Raw genomic sequence first — 17439 nt, 5'->3', positions numbered from 1 at the left:
TGTAATCAGATGCATTGTAAGGAACATTTTTCAAATGATCTGAAAAGTGCAGACTCCTTACGGGATGCCCAGAGAACATACATACATAGGAATTCAGACAGGTAGTATTCAATGCATGTGTATATATAATACTGATAGGAGTATTTGGGGGGGAGCGTTATGTGTAGTATGTAATACAGTTTCCCCCCCCCCCCCCCCAATCGTAGATAGGGACATGTGTGGGAATATATCTGTATTACCAGGTGTGATGCAATACCTGTCAGGCTCACAGAAGGCCTAAGCCTCCACTGATGGGAACCTGGGGTGTATCCTGGAACGTACTTACAGCGCCTCCACCTGTGCAGGATTCTAGAGTGTAGAATGACCCCTGACTCAGGACCCACATACAGTAACCACATACACAAGGTTATGTTAAACCATTTACTATATGTGCAGATAAAGAACATAACAATACATCAACAACCTTAGTGTCACCCCTGTAACACTGGCCTCACTGGGCCTTAACCCCACACCATATATCAAGAGTCCCAAGAGTCCCCCTCCCACCAAAGTGTGAGACAGCGCTGCCCACTAAGATGAGATGAGGTTGGTGCACTTGGTGACTTGACTGTACCTGCCGGGTGTGTCCACACCCAGACACGCAGATGATCTGTACTTGTGATCCCTTTCCTGAAGGACGATCCCACGTCGGGGTCCGCCTCTGTGATGGATGGCTCCTGCATGGAGGGATCCACCACTGAACAGTCTCTGCCTCTGGTACTACAGAGGATGATCCACCTTCAAACAACAGTGGCCAGGATATCCGCTCTTCCTGGCGGGATCATCACTTAAGCTGCACCTACAGGACCCTGTCCCTATCTTAGGGGACGTCCCTGTAGCAGCCACAAGCTGAGGGGAGTAGGGCCTAGCTGGGGCCTAAGGGGAGACTTCTGGCCTATTGCAGAGGCTACTTGCCTCCCTCTATATATACTGTACACACTCCCCTCTCTGTGTCCCAGCTCCTACTGATCTGTCCTTACTCAACGCGCCAAAATGTATCTCTCTGCAGGAGAATCTGTAAGCCCTATTGGCTGCCTTGGGTCAGGTGTGTGTATGCCCCCTATACATCCTGGGGCTTGTAGTTCCCCATGGACCTCTTTAGCATAGGGCCACGTGCTCTATCTCCAATGCACACGCGCGATCCTGTAATGGCCGCCGCTACTCTTCTCTGCGCATGGGCTAGTGTGTAATGGCCGCTGCATCGAACGATCTCCTGCGCATGGAAGAACTGTCTCGCCAATACCAATATGGCCACCGCTACTTCTGGGGATACACTGCGCATGCGCGAGCAAACATGGCGGCGTCCTGCCTCCGAGAGCCCCCGGCGATGCATTTGCCCCCACAGCAGCTCCCCAGCACAGCGCGGGGTTCCCCGCAACAGAATGCAAGTAAGGGGAACTAGGGGGGAGCCTGCTACATGTAGAAGTATTAGTTCTGGGTAAAAATTGTTATTTAAACAACCATAGCGAGGGCGGTGTATGTATAAAGACTTGTGTTTTCACAAAAATACCTCTGCTTACCCGAATAAATGAGCGATACGTTCTAACAACGAGCGTAACGTTCTTCTAGTCTGCGCGTCCCTTTTTGTTCTTCATACGGATTTGCGTGGCATGCTGCTGCATATAAGGCTTTGCTGTACATGTGTGAGGCATGCTGCTGCATATAAGGCTTTGCTGTACATGTGTGAGGCATGCTGCTGCATATAAGGCTTTGCTGTACATGTGTGAGGCATGCTGCTGGATATAAGGCTTTGCTGCAGATTTGCGAGGCATGCTGCTGGATATAAGGCTTTGCTGTACATGTGTGAGGCATGCTGCTGGATATAAGGCTTTGCTGCAGATTTGCGAGGCATGCTGCTGGATATAAGGCTTTGCTGCAGATTTGCGAGGCATGTTGCTGGATATAAGGCTTTGCTGCACATATGCAAGGTATGTTGCTGGATATAAGGCTTTGCTGCAGATTTGCGAGGCATGCTGCTGGATATAAGGCTTTGCTGCAGATGTGCGAGGCATGCTTCTGGATATAAGGCTTTGCTGCAGATTTGCGAGGCATGCTGCTGCATATAAGGCTTTGCTGTACATGTGTGAGGCATGCTGCTGGATATAAGGCTTTGCTGCAGATTTGCGAGGCATGCTGCTGCATATAAGGCTTTGCTGCAGATGTGCGAGGCATGCTTCTGGATATAAGGCTTTGCTGCAGATTTGCAAGGCATGCTGCTGGATATAAGGCTTTGCTGCAGATTTGCGAGGCATTCTGCTGCATATAAGGCTTTGCTGTACATGTGTGAGGCATGCTGCTGGATATAAGGCTTTGCTGCAGATGTGCGAGGCATGCTTCTGGATATAAGGCTTTGCTGCAGATTTGCGAGGCATGCTGCTGGATATAAGGCTTTGCTGCAGATTTGCGAGGCATGCTGCTGGATATACGGCTTTGCTGCAGATTTGCAAGGCATGCTGCTGGATATAAGGCTTTGCTGCAGATTTGCGAGGCATGCTGCTGGATATAAGGCTTTGCTGCAGATTTGCGAGGCATGCTGCTGGATATAAGGCTTTGCTGCACATATGCGAGGCATGCTTCTGGATATAAGGCTTTGCTGCACATATGCAAGGCATGCTGCTGGATATAAGGCTTTGCTGCACATATGCAAGGCATGTTGCTGGATATGAGGCTTTGCTGCAGATTTGCGAGGCATGCTGCTGGGTATAAGGCTTTGCTGCACATATGCAAGGCATGTTGCTGGATATAAGGCTTTGCTGCAGATTTGTGAGGCATGCTGCTGGATATAAGGCTTTGCTGCAGATTTGTGAGGCATGCTGCTGGATATAAGGCTTTGCTGCAGATTTGCGAGGCATGCTGCTGGATATAAGGCTTTGCTGCACATATGCAAGGCATGTTGCTGGATATAAGGCTTTGCTGCAGATTTGTGAGGCATGCTGCTGGGTATAAGGCTTTGCTGCACATAAGCAAGGCATGCTGCTGGATATAAGGCTTTGCTGCACATATGCGAGGCATGCTGCTGGGTATAAGGCTTTGCTGCAGATTTGCGAGGCATGCTGCTGGATATAAGGCTTTGCTGCACATATGCAAGTCATGTTGCTGGATATAAGGCTTTGCTGCAGATTTGCGAGGCATGCTGCTGGATATAAGGCTTTGCTGCACATATGCGAGGCATGCTGCTGGATATAAGGCTTTGCTGCAGATTTGCGAGGCATGCTGCTGGATATAAGGCTTTGCTGCACATATGCGAGGCATGCTGCTGGATATAAGGCTTTGCTGCAGATTTGCGAGGCATGCTGCTGGATATAAGGCTTTGCTGCAGATTTGTGAGGCATGCTGCTGGATATAAGGCTTTGCTGCAGATTTGTGAGGCATGCTGCTGGATATAAGGCTTTGCTGCAGATTTGCGAGGCATGCTGCTGGATATAAGGCTTTGCTGCAGATTTGCGAGGCATGCTGCTGGATATAAGGCTTTGCTGCAGATTTGCGAGGCATGCTGCTGGATATAAGGCTTTGCTGCAGATTTGCGAGGCATGCTGCTGGATATAAGGCTTTGCTGCAGATTTGCGAGGCATGCTGCTGGATATAAGGCTTTGCTGCACATATGCAAGGCATGTTGCTGGATATAAGGCTTTGCTGCAGATTTGCGAGGCATGTTGCTGGATATAAGGCTTTGCTGCAGATTTGCGAGGCATGCTGCTGGATATAAGGCTTTGCTGCACATATGCAGGGAATGCTGCTGGATATAAGGCTTTGCTGCAGATTTGTGAGGCATGCTGCTGGATATAAGGCTTTGCTGCAGATTTGCAAGGCATGCTGCTGGATATAAGGCTTTGCTGCAGATGTGCAAGGCATGCTGCTGGATATAAGGCTCTGCTGCAGTTGACAGAAATGTTTCTTATCATTTATTTTGCAGTGTTACTGATTTGCCTGCAATTTGCTATCAAAAATGCCACTTTCTTCCCGCAGTTTTAGAAGGTGCAGATTAATGAGCTTCAACATCTTTTAACCCAGAAGGGTCGCGCCCTCAGCCTGCCATGGCCCCTTCCGGCAGTCCCGAACACGTGATCACTTCTCCGAAGTGGTAATGTCACTGCCCTCTGAAGTGGGTGAATCTGGTACGTGTCCCAGTGTAAGTTCTCTCTGTGAAAGTTCCTTTATCTCCATGGACCCAAGTTAGATTGTAAGCTCTTTGGGGCAGGAGCTCATTGTTCCTGCAGGATTCGAGGCTCTGTGTGGTGTGTATCGGTAGCAGGTATAAGAAACGAACATGATTCACGCAAGCTCAGAGTCGTTTTGTTAACCCTTTGATCGCGAGCGCCGGAGGGGGCCGTGGCACTCACATGACTGCTCCTCCGCAGTGATCACGTGATCTCTCTGTCACTGATGACGGAAGGGGAGGAGTTCAGTTCCGTTCCACTTCCTGGTAGATTATGACGGGGCTATTAGGTCATGGGACCCCTGGAGTGACCGACCCCATGACGTAATAGCTACTTCTATAGGGCACCCAAAGTGTTAAGGGGTAACAAGAAACGGAAAAAATGTGGAGGAGGCTTCTACTCCAGATTATTATAATCCTACATACAAAGAACTGTCATGTTGTGCAAACCCTGGCTCAGTTAAATTTAAAAATATGTATGTGTGTCTTTGATAAGATATCTATTGCAACTCTACACTGTGTGTGTGTGTGTGTGTGTGTGTGTGTGTGTGTGTGTGTGTGTGTGTGTGTGTGTGTGTGTGTGTGTGTGTGTGTGTGTGTGTGTGTGTGTGTGTGTGTGTGTGTGTACGTTCGTTGTAGTCCCACCTAATAGCAAAGAGGGTTAAATAAAATAGACATGATAGAATGATCCGGGGTAATTGTCTACAGATCGGTATAATTGGGACTGGAGTAGGGACTTGGCTATGGAAGGATAACATTAATATGACAACGTCCCCTGTTTGTGACTTTATTTTCAGAAGTGCTCAAGTCAAAGGGCATACACAACGTGTCATTGTAACGCCCTCTCTCCCAGCAGCAGAAGGACGACATTACACTGGACCTCCCACTCGACAAGATGTCCTTCTTCCTACAAAACTGCCATGATACATGGATCCTTATTCTGCAAAGTGTGATCGTACCAATCTAGCGTCATTTACAGGCTCTGAACCGTAGAGAGCATCCAGATCGTAAACAATCCAAGGAATTGAACCCACAAATCAGCATATCGGTCACCTACACAGTGACCCCTGTATGACACCTCCTGTCGCTTACCTAGGCTCCTCAGATACTGCCCCCAAAAAACACACAACTGCACTACTAATACAGTATAGGCTGCCATTTGCACTATACATACCCATTAAACATCTTGTATCCGCTTTGCCAGGGCAAAATTGTCCCAATAATTTCAACTGTATTACCTACCTACTTGAACTCCTGGTTCTGGGGGGGGAAGAATTATCTTTTGGGACGGTGCTCTGTGCAGAAATACAGCTTGGGTAGTATAGCAGTCAGTGACCACAATGCCTTTAATAGTTGTGTCCCATAATGCCTTGCACGGTACAGTACATCATCTTTCTATCCCCGATGATATATTTATGATGTAAGGAAGAAGATATTCTTTAACAGATGCCTCATCACTAAAACAGAAGAGCAGTTTTAGGTTTTAATTCAAAATAATAGTAATACTCATTAACTACTTGCTCACCCAGGCTACTGTAATTGGACTCTACTGTCTGCCTTTTATGGCTCTCCCTCTATCTTCACCCTGACCTCTGCTTCTTCTAACCACTCCTATCATATCCCCCAACTTACAGTATTCTGATCCTTCAGTTGTCCCATTCCCTTTCCCTTACCGTAATGCTTTTGTTGAAGACCCCTGTGGAAAGTGAAGTTGCTTGCTTCATTACAAACACCCCCAAGCCTTGAGAACAGAAGATAATGCCATGAACGGGTGTAACGCTGAATGGTCTAAGCCAAAGAAAGGTTGTATCATAGCATGGAATTGTGTACGAGAACAGTCCCAGGTTCAGTGAAGCTGGTCGGGTTCTGGTTAACTTGTAGGAGCAGCAAAACGTCTCTATTTGGGAACCACCGGCAACGTTGTGGTTTTGATGACATTTTGTAGCAGTTAAGATGTGGTCAGAAGAAGGAAAGCTCTGGCGCATCGACTGATGTTGGTGATGAAGAAGTGGTCGTAGTGTGATTGTACACGAGTGCACAGTGGCATCACTTCTTCATTTGACAACCTCAGTATACCGCTTCTTTTTAAAGAACATCCTTCGTTTACAACCCCACAGAACAACTAGGTTTTAATTGACAAGAATAAGTTGACTTTAGGAGGCCTGTCCCCAACCGGTCTGCAATCCAAGCGCACACATCGTATACCTCTTGCCAAAGTATGACCGAGAGAGGGTTTTCCTCCATGTTAAATAAATGAGTCTTTTTGAAGACAGTTCTACCACTTATTTTTCTAAAACAACTTTGACCGCTGGCAGATTGTGATCCAGAATGGGAATTACCAGAATGAATTGATAGAGAAAGGAAGACAAGTCATTTGGTCTGTTTTCTATGAAGAACTTTCTAAGGGACTTATTCTGTATGTGATGAAGTGGCTGATCGGGACGTTTTCAGCCAAAGTTCCTGGTTGAACTCAAAACGTCCCAATCGGCTGCTTCAGCACATATTATTATTATTATTTATTTATAACACACCCACATATTCCGTAGCGCAGTACAAAGGGCTGGAGGATAGAAACAATAAAATACCAAACATTAACATACATTATAACAGTAGGTAACTAGGAGCCTGCCCCAAGGAGCTTGCAATCTATAAGAAAGGTTATGTGGAAACATAGGGGGTGCAGGGGAGGAGAAGGTTGGTGTGTTTTGGATAACTGCGTGTTAGTTGAAGAAGTTGGTGTTGGGGAAGCAGCAAGTGGGAGTGTGCGGAGGTAGGGTTGGGAGAGCAGGTAATGTGGGAAGGAGTTGGCGTTCGGGAAGAAGTAAGTGTGATTGTCTGGAGGTAGAGCTGTGAGAGCAGGTAATGTGTGAGGGAGTTGGTGTTGGGGAAGCATTAAGTGGGAGTGTTAAGGAAGTAGAGCTGTGAGAGCAGGTAATATGTGAGGGAGTTGGTGTTGGGAAAGCATTAAGTGGGAGTGTGCGGAGGTAGAGCTGTGAGAGCAGGTAATGTGTGAGGGAGTTGGTGTTGGGAAAGCATTAAGTGGGAGTGTGCAGAGGTAGAGCTGTGAGAGCAGGTAATGTGTGAGGGAGTTGGTGTTGGGAAAGCATTAAGTGGGAGTGTGCGGAGGTAGAGCTGTGAGAGCAGGTAATATGTGAGGGAGTTGGTGTTGGGAAAGCATTAAGTGGGAGTGTGCGGAGGTAGAGCTGTGAGAGCAGGTAATGTGTGAGGGAGTTGGTGTTGGGGAAGCATTAAGTGGGAGTGTGCGGAGGTAGAGCTGTGAGAGCAGGTAATGTGTGAGGGAGTTGGTGTTGGGAAGCAGTAAGTGGGAGTGTGCGGAGGTAGAGCTGTGAGAGCAGGTAATATGTGAGGGAGTTGGTGTTGGGGAAGCATTAAGTGGGAGTGTGCGGAGGTAGAGCTGTGAGAGCAGGTAATGTGTGAGGGAGTTGGTGTTGGGAAAGCATTAAGTGGGAGTGTGCGGAGGTAGAGCTGTGAGAGCAGGTAATGTGTGAGGGAGTTGGTGTTGGGAAGCAGTAAGTGGGAGTGTGCGGAGGTAGAGCTGTGAGAGCAGGTAATATGTGAGGGAGTTGGTGTTGGGGAAGCATTAAGTGGGAGTGTGCGGAGGTAGAGCTGTGAGAGCAGGTAATGTGTGAGGGAGTTGGTGTTGGGGAAGCAGTAAGTGGGAGTGTGCGGAAGTAGAGCTGTGAGAGCAGGTAATGTGTGAGGGAGTTGGTGTTGGGAAGCAGTAAGTGGGAGTGTGCGGAGGTAGAGCTGTGAGAGCAGGTAATATGTGAGGGAGTTGGTGTTGGGGAAGCATTAAGTGGGAGTGTGCGGAGGTAGAGCTGTGAGAGCAGGTAATATGTGAGGGAGTTGGTGTTGGGGAAGCATTAAGTGGGAGTGTGCGGAGGTAGAGCTGTGAGAGCAGGTAATGTGTGAGGGAGTTGGTGTTGGGGAAGCATTAAGTGGGAGTGTGCGGAGGTAGAGCTGTGAGAGCAGGTAATGTGTGAGGGAGTTGGTGTTGGGAAGCAGTAAGTGGGAGTGTGCGGAGGTAGAGCTGTGAGAGCAGGTAATATGTGAGGGAGTTGGTGTTGGGGAAGCATTAAGTGGGAGTGTGCGGAGGTAGAGCTGTGAGAGCAGGTAATATGTGAGGGAGTTGGTGTTGGGAAAGCATTAAGTGGGAGTGTGCGGAGGTAGAGCTGTGAGAGCAGGTAATGTGTGAGGGAGTTGGTGTTGGGAAGCAGTAAGTGGGAGTGTGCGGAGGTAGAGCTGTGAGAGCAGGTAATATGTGAGGGAGTTGGTGTTGGGGAAGCATTAAGTGGGAGTGTGCGGAGGTAGAGCTGTGAGAGCAGGTAATGTGTGAGGGAGTTGGTGTTGGGGAAGCATTAAGTGGGAGTGTGCGGAGGTAGAGCTGTGAGAGCAGGTAATATGTGAGGGAGTTGGTGTTGGGGAAGCATTAAGTGGGAGTGTGCGGAGGTAGAGCTGTGAGAGCAGGTAATGTGTGAGGGAGTTGGTGTTGGGGAAGCATTAAGTGGGAGTGTGCGGAGGTAGAGCTGTGAGAGCAGGTAATGTGTGAGGGAGTTGGTGTTGGGAAGCAGTAAGTGGGAGTGTGCGGAGGTAGAGCTGTGAGAGCAGGTAATATGTGAGGGAGTTGGTGTTGGGGAAGCATTAAGTGGGAGTGTGCGGAGGTAGAGCTGTGAGAGCAGGTAATATGTGAGGGAGTTGGTGTTGGGAAAGCATTAAGTGGGAGTGTGCGGAGGTAGAGCTGTGAGAGCAGGTAATGTGTGAGGGAGTTGGTGTTGGGAAGCAGTAAGTGGGAGTGTGCGGAGGTAGAGCTGTGAGAGCAGGTAATATGTGAGGGAGTTGGTGTTGGGGAAGCATTAAGTGGGAGTGTGCGGAGGTAGAGCTGTGAGAGCAGGTAATGTGTGAGGGAGTTGGTGTTGGGGAAGCATTAAGTGGGAGTGTGCGGAGGTAGAGCTGTGAGAGCAGGTAATGTGTGAGGGAGTTGGTGTTGGGAAGCAGTAAGTGGGAGTGTGCGGAGGTAGAGCTGTGAGAGCAGGTAATATGTGAGGGAGTTGGTGTTGGGGAAGCATTAAGTGGGAGTGTGCGGAGGTAGAGCTGTGAGAGCAGGTAATGTGTGAGGGAGTTGGTGTTGGGAAAGCATTAAGTGGGAGTGTGCGGAGGTAGAGCTGTGAGAGCAGGTAATATGTGAGGGAGTTGGTGTTGGGAAAGCATTAAGTGGGAGTGTGCGGAGGTAGAGCTGTGAGAGCAGGTAATGTGTGAGGGAGTTGGTGTTGGGGAAGCAGTAAGTGGGAGTGTGCGGAGGTAGAGCTGTGAGAGCAGGTAATGTGTGAGGGAGTTGGTGTTGGGGAAGCAGTAAGTGGGAGTGTGCGGAGGTAGAGCTGTGAGAGCAGGTAATATGTGAGGGAGTTGGTGTTGGGGAAGCATTAAGTGGGAGTGTGCGGAGGTAGAGCTGTGAGAGCAGGTAATGTGTGAGGGAGTTGGTGTTGGGGAAGCAGTAAGTGGGAGTGTGCGGAGGTAGAGCTGTGAGAGCAGGTAATGTGTGAGGGAGTTGGTGTTGGGGAAGCATTAAGTGGGAGTGTGCGGAGGTAGATCTGTGAGAGCAGGTAATGTGTGAGGGAGTTGGTGTTGGGGAAGCAGTAAGTGGGAGTGTGCGGAGGTAGAGCTGTGAGAGCAGGTAATGTGTGAGGAAGTGGGTGTTGGGGAAGCAGTAAGTGGGAGTGTGCGGAGGTAGAGCTGTGAGAGCAGGTAATATGTGAGGGAGTTGGTGTTGGGGAAGCATTAAGTGGGAGTGTGCGGAGGTAGAGCTGTGAGAGCAGGTAATGTGTGAGGGAGTTGGTGTTGGGGAAGCAGTAAGTGGGAGTGTGCGGAGGTAGAGCTGTGAGAGCAGGTAATGTGTGAGGGAGTTGGTGTTGGGGAAGCATTAAGTGGGAGTGTGCGGAGGTAGAGCTGTGAGAGCAGGTAATGTGTGAGGGAGTTGGTGTTGGGGAAGCAGTAAGTGGGAGTGTGCGGAGGTAGAGCTGTGAGAGCAGGTAATGTGTGAGGGAGTTGGCGTTGGGGAAGCAGTAAGTGGGAGTGTGCGGAGGTAGAGCTTTGAGAGCAGGTAATATGTGAGGGAGTTGGTGTTGGTGAAGCATTAAGTGGGAGTGTGCGGAGGTAGAGCTGTGAGAGCAGGTAATATGTGAGGGAGTTGGTGTTGGGGAAGCAGTAAGTGGGAGTGTGCGGAGGTAGAGCTGTGAGAGCAGGTAATGTGTGAGGGAGTTGGTGTTGGGGAAGCAGTAAGTGGGAGTGTGCGGAGGTAGAGCTGTGAGAGCAGGTATGGTGTGAGGGAGTTGGTGTTGGGGAAGCAGTAAGTGGGAGTGTGCGGAGGTAGAGCTGTGAGAGCAGGTAATGTGTGAGGGAGTTGGTGTTGGGGAAGCAGTAAGTGGGAGTGTGTGGAGGTAGAGCTGTGAGAGCAGGTAATGTGTGAGGGAGTTGGTGTTGGGGAAGCAGTAAGTGGGAGTGTGTGGAGGTAGAGCTGTGAGAGCAGGTAATGTGTGAGGGAGTTGGCGTTGGGGAAGCAGTAAGTGGGAGTGTGTGGAGGTAGAGCTGTGAGAGCAGGTAATGTGTGAAGGAGTTGGCGTTGGGGACGCAGTAAGTGGGAGTGTGCGGAGGTAGAGCTGTGAGAGCAGGTAATGTGTGAGGGAGTTGGTGTTGGGAAGCAGTAAGTGGGAGTGTGCGGAGGTAGAGCTGTGAGAGCAGGTAATGTGTGAAGGAGTTGGCGTTGGGGACGCAGTAAGTGGGAGTGTGCGGAGGTAGAGCTGTGAGAGCAGGTAATGTGTGAGGGAGTTGGTGTTGGGGAAGCAGTAAGTGGGAGTGTGCGGAGGTAGAGCTGTGAGAGCAGGTAATGTGTGAGGGAGTTGGTGTTGGGGAAGCAGTAAGTGGGAGTGTGCGGAGGTAGAGCTGTGAGAGCAGGTAATGTGTGAGGGAGTTTGCGTTGGGGAAGCAGTAAGTGGGAGTGTGCGGAGGTAGAGCTGTGAGAGCAGGTAATGTGTGAGGGAGTTGGGGAAGCAGTAAGTGGGAGTGTGCGGAGGTAGAGCTGTGAGAGCAGGTAATGTGTGAGGGAGTTGGGGAAGCAGTAAGTGGGAGTGTGCGGAGGTAGAGCTGTGAGAGCAGGTAATGTGGGAGGGAGTTGGTGTTGGGGAAGCATTAAGTGGGAGTGTGCGGAGGTAGAGCTGTGAGAGTAGGTATGGTGTGAAGATGGAAATGCTTCAATACACATCAGAAATACTTTACTCAAGACCAACAGAGCAGCTGTAACATCAGCAAACTGCTGACACCCCTTGGTTGCCTCCTTTGCTGCGGGTGTCATCTCCACATATAGAATTAACTCCTTAGTGGTGAATTGGTGATGGCAGGATAAAGTTGTGGCAGCCACGGTTGACGCCGGTCCCTCTGGGAAAATGTTCTCACACAAACACAGGCCGCTTTTTTTTTTGTTTTTTTTAATAGGGTCCTCTTAAATTTATTTTCACAAATGATATCATTTGCATTTAATGAATATACATCAAAGCCGTTACTTTGTATCTGAGGGGAAAAACTGCCAATATTACTCACTGCAAAAGAACGCAGGAAACAAGGACGAGCTGATATCTTTGGCGTGTAAAGTATAAAAGAAAAGCAAGAGTAGAATCACTGGAGATAGCATCAAAAGCTTTATTAAAAGACCTGAGAAGGGCTGCCACCCGGCTACAGATTAAAAGCATAGCGTGAGCCACAAGTCTATTGGGAAACTTGTGATGGGAGATTTGAAGAAGGACAAACAAAGTAGCAGTGATGTGATTAATGGGATGTGTGTGTGCGTGTGTGTGTGTGTGTGTGTGTGCGTGCGTGCGTGCGTGTGTGTGTGTGTGCGTGTGTGTGTGTGTGTATGTGTGTGTGTGTGTGTGTGTGTGTGTGTATCTACATCTTCAATACAGGTTTTGAAATTTACTCCTTGTGTGCTGTCTCTTCTTGCTGGACTACAATCTGGTAAAGTACGTATGTACGTATGTATGTATATGTATGTATATGTATGTATGTATGTATGTATATATGTTTATGTATGTATGTATGTATGTATGTATGTATGTATGTATGTATGTATATGTATGTGTGTATGTATGTATGTATGTATGTATGTATGTGTATGTATGTATATGTATGTATGTATGTATGTATGTATGTATGTATGTATGTATATGTATGTATATGGATATGTATATGTATGTATGTATGTATGTATGTCTTTAATTATATAGCGCCATTAATGTACATAGCGCTTCACAGCAGCAATACACGTGACATAATCATATAGATAACAAATAATATAAATAACACACAAAGGGGAGAAGTGCTTCAGACATAAAAGTAACATTTGGTCAGGGGCGCATTTTATGGTTTTTAACCCACTTCTATAATGTTTTGTAATGTTTCTCCCTGCCTCTCTGCGAATTTTACAAGTAACCCCTCCCCCCCCCCCCCCCCACCCTGCAACTTCCAGAAAATCAAATTCCATTGACCAGCGATTTCTGTCGCTGTGCCGCGTCGTCGCGGTCGGGCACACTATAGGCGCACGCGACGGATTATATCAAGTTGTTTAGACGCTGCGCGCCGTCGCTGTAGCCAGGACTATAAGCGCGGCCTAAGATGGCTATCTTTCTTTTTTTTTTACATCTGTATTAAACTCATGGAATCTTTGTAAATCAGTATTGTGGACCTGAGAAAGAGAGAGGTCTCTCAAAAGCTCGTCTTATACCGTAATATCTATTGTTAGTCCAAATAAAAAAAATCACCTACTACTGAAGAACTAATTTACTCTGCACTATCGCGACTGGACTAACACGGCTATTTCTACTTAATATCATTAGGACAACAAGGTAGTGATATTTTTAACTGGCTAAATGTTTGGTTATTGGCAAATCAGTCAAAGATAAGTATTTCTTATTAGTCATTTGTTAGGGCTGGGACCCGCTGCGACCGGCTGCGACCGACGGCGCGGGCGGCCGCGTGAGCGTTCCCCACCAGCAGGGGAATCCTTCTGAGCCGGTCCCAGTCCCCCCTCGCTGCACGGCTCACTACGCGCTGTGACGAGTCAGCCGCCAGGGGATGCAAGAAAATTGTGATCCCGAGCGGTGACGCGTCACGTGGTGCGCTGATGAGCCTATCAGCAGCGGGGGCGGGAGCTGTCAGACAGCTTCCTACACAAGATAAGGGGGTGGTGTGTGTGTATCAGCATGTAGGAGGGGGGGAAAGGGGGAGGGAGCGGGAGCTTACCTTCCTTCCAGCAGCCCGCAGCAGCTCCCTCCTGCAGCCCGGGAGACCGAGCCCATGGAGGGAGGGGTGGGAGTAGCGGATCCCTCCGCTCAAACCACGCCCCCCACTCCCGCCCCCCTCCGGCTCCCGGCACCCTACAGACCGCATATCGCGGTCTGTGCCTGTCAGTGCGCCGCCTGTCTGCAGTGCGGGCGCGCTGACTGACGGAGCGGGGCCTTAGCCTAAGACTTCTAATCTGTCCATGTTAACCAACTGCTTTGGAGGGTTTTTATCATCTTAATATGCAATTTTGTCGTCCAATGCAACTACAATACACATCTGCAAAAATGCTCAAAGAACTAGATTGGCCATCACTTGAGTCTAGGAGCAAAGTTCATCTTTCCTGTCTTGCCTTTAAATACTTTCTGGGCAAGCTACCCAGCTACCTGAACAAGCTCCTCACCCCTACCACATGAAGCACTTATCATCTGAGATCAGACTCCAAAAGACTGTTCATGGTCCCAAGGTTCAGCAAAGTATCCGGCCGCTCCTCCTTCTCTTACCGTGCACCCCAAAACTGGAACAGTCTACCGGAGACTCTCACAGCCACCACCAGTCTAAGTTCTTTCAAAACTAAAGCTGTCTCACATTTTAATCTGGTCTGTAACGGCTACATACTTCTATAATATATATTATCTCTTAATGTGTATGCTATGTCTTGTATTTAATGTATAACCCATCTCACTTAATGCAACTATGTATTTGTAACTATGTATTTGTCATCATAACTCTATGCCCAGGACATACTTGAAAACGAGAGGTAACTCTCAATGTATTACTTCCTGGTAACACATTTTATAAATAAATTAACTTACATTTTGTATCTAAATTCTTACCGCCCATTACTTTGCTTTGTGGCTTTTTTATTTAATCATTATGGTTCCATGAATAGCCAAATAGCTAATATTGCAGGGCAATCAGCATCTCATAAGAACTTATTTCACAAGACCTAGTGAAAAAAAATAAAAACATTAATTTTTTTGACACAGAACGCAATTACATCTTTGTTTCACTTTACGGATCATTGAAGCTTTTGAAGAAACAAATTATAGTTCAAATTGCGAATAGCCGGATATCTCATGGAGACCAATGATGGTAAGAAACAAACTTAGTTGTAAGTCAAATTACAAAAATATATGACTGCACCTTCTTAAAGGGGGCGGGTATATTGATACGTTATATAGAATACTAGAGCGGAGAATCCCTAACCTCCAGTACAATGGGTCCAATTTGGAATCGGCTAATGACAGTGAGGTCGTTGCACAAACTGATATCGTGGGCGCCAAGGCTCACTGTGTGACTTGTAAAACTGAGACCACAGTTTACAGTTGGCCAAAAATAGACATAAAACCCAGTTTCCATCGGGATCGTTGGTACAGCCCGACAGACATAGCAGAGACGTGTCTACTTGACATTTATTTAAATGGCCTCAACATGGGCATACACACCTGAAAAAGCACACGGTTTATTTTTTAGAGTCCAATTTCTAGTTGATTTTAACGACTGTTCTTAGTTAACACCCCTTCTTAATTATGCGCCTGTAGGGACCCAGCATTAATCAGACCATACTATAAGAACATACATGTGCTGGAGCCATGGCTGTAATTGCCGCTCTGTTGATGCACTGGCAATGCCTAGCTATTCTTGAGAATAAACCGAGACCCCGGAGAAGAAGTGAAAGAATTTACAGGGCTACAGTTATCGTATCTGGGGTGCCTGATAATAGCCTAACACCTCACATCACCGTGGAAATGCTGGAGCTAATTCAGGTTGATCTGGAGCCTAAGTACCCAATAGAACAGCTATCCCTCCAATGATCAAACGCATTGCTTTGCATTGCAGGTCCCTCCAGCCCTGAACCCAACACCATTTTTTGGATTTTACAAATGGTGTTATATGTCTTTAATTTAAATAGTGCTTTAATTTTCTGGCAAATTCAGTATATATGGTGGTACATGGGACCGGGACATTATTAACCCATTCAGTGCCAGTAGGCCTTGCCACCTCTGTGGCCCTAGACCGTAGCAATTACGTGGTGGTTCTGCTGAACGCTGAACGCGATCACTTCCGGTTTCCAGTGACGTTATCGGAAGGGGAGGGGATCCCCTCCTTCTGTGTTGCTGGAAGTGATCGGAACCCCCCCCCTAGAAAACATGTGAAACTCCATGACGTCCAGTGTACATGCTAAGGGCTCCCAGGGTGCCCCCCTTCATGATGTATGCAGTATGTCTAAAGGTCACTGAAGGAGTTGGGCTTCTGCCCCAGTACCTTCTACAGCGCACGCCTCGGCGCTCAAGCACCACCACCCCAGACAGTCCGGTCCCAGTTATTACCCCGTTGGGCACATTTCCCCAGTGGTGCGCGACAGGTTTTCAGTAAAGACTGTGAAATTGAGTTGAGTGTGCGACGGAGGTGTGGCCACGCCCCCGCCGGCGGTTCAGCCAATGAGGGTGAACTATCCGCGTGAGGCCATGGCCACGCCCCCGCCGGCAGTTTAGCCAATGAGGGTGAACTAGCCGCGTGAGGACATGGCCACGCCCCTGCAAACCCCCCGCCACGCCTCCTCCCGTCGCAAACACTCCCTCTGTCCCAGGACCACAGATCGCGGTGCAGCGCTGTGCATGCGCCGCCCCCCCCCCACCGGGCGCGCGTGCTACAGTGCTGACTGGGATTGCACCCTTAAGCACCACTGTTCTTTTCATGTGCATCTAGGTGACTATCCTGCATCACATCAAACATGACTGCACGTTTGCATGATTACACTTTGGTAAATGAGTTTTGATATGGTGTTGTCCCTATATGTCTTGCTCTCTGTATGCCTTTTATTTTTAGAAGCTGTAAACTGTTCCCAGATCTTGATGAATGAGATGGATCAGACCAGGGCGAAGGTTTTTTTTTGTTTTTTTTTAACTATAGACCTTTCCGCAGACGGCTGACCCACACGATCTATCTTACACACATTTTCAAGTCCTCGGCTCCAAATCTGATTTAAAAAGCTGCAGATTGCATCTGGGCGCACCTAATACCTGACCTTATTTAGAGACTTGCGAAGACGGAGGCTGGAACTAGGCCAATCACGTCAGTTTCCAGCAGTGATGCTAATCCAGACTCTTGGCATGCGTAAGTTTTGCCGGCCACAGTGGTGTCATGATGTGTGTTTTTCATAATTATCTGGGATATTGCACAGTGTATTGTGGGACGTGTGAGTTGTAATTCCTGTGGGGAGTGGAGGGACACGCTGTGCAATCTTCTGATACCTCCTATCTCCTTAACCCCCTTGTTTCCCGAGGGATGGCAATATGCTGCAGAACAATGCAACATTGGCCTTTTTTTTAACAGCAGAGGGTTATGGGTACAGCTCCATTTACTTAATTCAAACATAAAAGATGCCTTCCAGGGTTTTATTTATTTATTTATAATAAAAAAAAATACCAGGAAGTAATACATTGAGTTACCTCTCGTTTTCAAGTATGTCCTGGGCACAGAGTTATAACAATACATGGTTACACTAAAAGAACAGGGTTATACAGGGTTGCTTATCCACATCACGTACAGATCCACCCATTTCATTTTTTCATCACACAATAAAATTACAACCTTAATTTGAAGCCGAATACAACGTTAATAACATACAAATCGAACACCAATATCTGGGGTGAGCGGGCGAGATAATTGTGGCCACAAGCAGCAGTAAAGGGTGAGCAATTTCCCCCCTCACCTTCTTATACAGGACATACTTTAAACACGATAGGTAACTCTCAATGTACCGTATGATTTCCTGGTAAAACACTTTTATAAATAAATACAAATGTCAATGGAAGACCTCTCCATGTATGAGTGAAGCAGAGGATCAGTATCCCTTTAAACACTGGAGACTGCCAAGTCGGGAGCCCTCT

This window comes from Ascaphus truei, chromosome 3 (genome assembly GCF_040206685.1).
Source record: "Ascaphus truei isolate aAscTru1 chromosome 3, aAscTru1.hap1, whole genome shotgun sequence".
Taxonomy (NCBI): Eukaryota; Metazoa; Chordata; class Amphibia; order Anura; family Ascaphidae; genus Ascaphus; species Ascaphus truei.
This window is presented reverse-complemented; position numbering follows the sequence as displayed.